Below are 3,296 nucleotides of genomic sequence, written 5' to 3' on the forward strand. Positions count from 1 at the left end.
GTTGGTGCTCTGATTTGGAGGTCCTTTTAAACGCTCTCAGAAGCTTACGTCAGAAGTTAAGAGGGACTGTAGCTTGTTCGAAACGTTTTCCAAAATAGGAAAACAATTTTTTTTTTCCAAAAAATAAAATAAAATCTTTTGTTTGTTTACGAAGATGCCCTCTGGAATTCGTTTTAACGGTTTCAAAACTTTGCAATTTGAAAAAAATAAATAAAAATAATTTCACAATGCATTTAATAAAAACACAATTGATTTTTCCTTTTAACAAAAAATTAAAATAAAAACGTAATTTAGCGTTTGTAAACTTTGGGCTTGAAAAAATAGAACCTTAATTACTTATAAAATTGTGGGTCTTCAAAAATAACCTCTTCCCTCAAGCAACCATATATTAGATCCAGCCTTATATTTGAAGGTTTTTTTTCGTAGGATAATTTACTTTATAGAGAAACTTTCTTAAAATTACCTCTTAAAAGTTATAAACTTTACTCGTTTCTAAGTGCATGTCGAAGATATAATAAAGTTAGCTCTCCAAATCGTGACATGGATTAATTGAAATGTCTCAAAGGTAATAAATTTGGTTTTTTTTTTTTTTCCTTGAGCAGTACAAAGAAAAAGGATGGAATTATATAGGATGATACTTCTCACTATTAGAGCACTAACAGCAGATACCAAATCATTTTTTCTATTTTAGAAAAAATTTAGAGAATCAAATCACTTATTTTTTTTTTTCTTTATACAAAAACACCTCAAGACAGTTTCTCTTTATCTTTCTCTATATATTAAAATAATATATATATATATATTTATCTTTTACTTTAGTTTTTTTATTCATTTCTTTTATTCTCTCTTTGTCTAAACAAGAATCATCTCTTCCATTTAGGGGTGGGCGTCGGTTCGGTAGGCGGTTAAGTCGGTTAATTCGGTCGGTTAATCGACTTTTGTCGGAATGTAGTCAGTGAATTTATTTCGGTTAAGTTGGTTAAGCGGTTAATAGGCGGTCGGTTAAGCCGGTAAGACGGTTAATAGGCGGTCGGTTAAGTTGGTTAAATCGGTTAACATTTGGTTAAAATGGGTAATGAAACGATGTCGTTTTGATTTTTTTAAAGGAAAAAAAAAATGATCATACGTTTTGTTCTTACTAAAACGACGTCGTTTCGTTTTATGTCGGTTCGGTTAATCGGTCGAAATAGAATTCAGTTCGGTTCGGCTGCCGCTTAAAAGGCGGTTCGGTTCGGTTCGGCTTGGCTGCCGATCCGGCTTTCGGAATAAAATTTTATACCGACTACCGAACCGAAATTAGTCGGTTAAAGTCAGTAGGCGGTCGATGGCGGTTCGGTTCAGTTCGGTAGGCGGTCGGTAGGCGGATAATTTGCCCACCCCTACTTCCGTTTCCCCTTTCATTCCCTCAAATCTCTCTCTCTCTCTCTCTCTCTCCTCTGAAATCTCTGCATCACTTTGGGAAAGAAAAAGAAAATATTGTATGAGATGGGTGCAGTTCTTCTTCATTCTCTTGCTTCGTCTCGTTTCTGAAGCCCCTGGCCGACGTGCTCTTCACGGAGCAGGATCCAAACGCGTAGATCAGAGCGGCTCTGTGCTTGGCTCTGCACTAGGGGAGCCACCGACAAAAAAAGGCATCCTTTTGTTGATGGGATTAAGTGGTCGCTGATTCGGAACTGCAGGCCACCGGAGGTTCGTGGGCTGGGGAGGAGGGGAAAGGCACACGTGAGCCACGTGAACGTTGGGGCTCCCACTCCCCACAAGAGAAGGCAACGGTGTTGGTGGAAGAGGCTTGGTTTAATTTTTTTGTTGAAAAAGATGAAGGCCAGATGTAACGCAAATCACAACAGCACCCACGACAATTACTACCATTACGTCAGTGATTCAATTTTATATCCCTATTAGACTTGCTCATAAGTGTTCTGAATCAATCCTATTATGGTTTCAGTCATAGGTTCTCGCTAATCTTGCTGCATAGATAGTTGTGTTCCTCTTTCTGTCAATGTTCGTTTGCTCATGGGTGTTCTAAAACAATCCTGTTGTGGTTTTATTAATGAGTTCTCACTAATCTTTTTGCATAGATAGCTGTGTTTGTCTCTGTCAATGCCCATTTGCTTCAAATTGTTCTTAACGATCCCAAATGTAGTTTTTGATAATGGGTTCTCGTTAATTCGATGGTTGTTGCTCTCATAACCTCTCAACGACGAGCTGCTGTTGGATGGGATACCAAGGCTGAACGAAGAAGAAGATGAGGAAGAAGAATAGAGGCGGGTTGCGTGAAGGTGTGAAGGAGAGAGAATCAGAGAGAGAGAGAGAGAGAGAGAGAGAGGCGTTTTGTTTTTTTTTTTTTAATTAAAATATTGTATTGGGTAGCTACAATGCTATCCAATGTATTGGGAAGCAATGTAGCTTCCCAATGATGACCCTCTAAAATAGGGTAACTGCTGTGATTATTTTCAAATTTTCCATATCTTAGAGCACTAGCAGCAGATTCCCAACCATTTTCCCTATATTTAGGGAACAAAACTACTTTTTGCTTCCCTATAAAAAAATACCCCACAATAGATTCCATTACTTTTCCCTATATCAATTAAATATTATTTTTTTTACTCTTATTTTATTCTTTTTCTTCCTTTCTTACTTTTTCTCTCTTCCCTATATCAATTAAATATACTTCTTTTATATTAAAATAATACATAGGGAATGAATAGTAGACATGTATACATAGGAAATCACTATTCATTCCCAACCCCCTCATCTAAATATAGGGCATCTGCTGTGGAAGGTTTTTTGATGATTTTCATGAAATTTTCCCTAAATATAAGGAAGGGAACCAATATAAGGTAACTGCTACTAGTGCTCTTAGGGAACATAACTACTTATAGGACATCTGCAATGGACAGAGTAGTGCTTAGAGCACTAGTAGCAGTTACCTTATATTGGTTCCCTTCCTTATATTTAGGGAAAATTTCATGAAAATCATCAAAAAACCTTCCACAGCAGATGCCCTATATTTAGATGAGGGGGTTGGGAATGAATAGTGATTCCCTATGTATACATGTCTACTATTCATTCCCTATGTATTATTTTAATATAAAAGAAGTATATTTAATTGATATAGGGAAGAGAGAAAAAGTAAGAAAGGAAGAAAAAGAATAAAATAAGAGTAAAAAAATAATATTTAATTGATATAGGGAAAAGTAAGGGAATCTATTGTGGGGTATTTTTTTATAGGGAAGCAAAAAGTAGTTTTGTTCCCTAAATATAGGGAAAATGGTTGGAAATTTGCTGCTAGTGCT

Source organism: Alnus glutinosa, chromosome 13, assembly GCF_958979055.1.
Source record: "Alnus glutinosa chromosome 13, dhAlnGlut1.1, whole genome shotgun sequence".
NCBI lineage: Eukaryota > Viridiplantae > Streptophyta > Magnoliopsida > Fagales > Betulaceae > Alnus > Alnus glutinosa.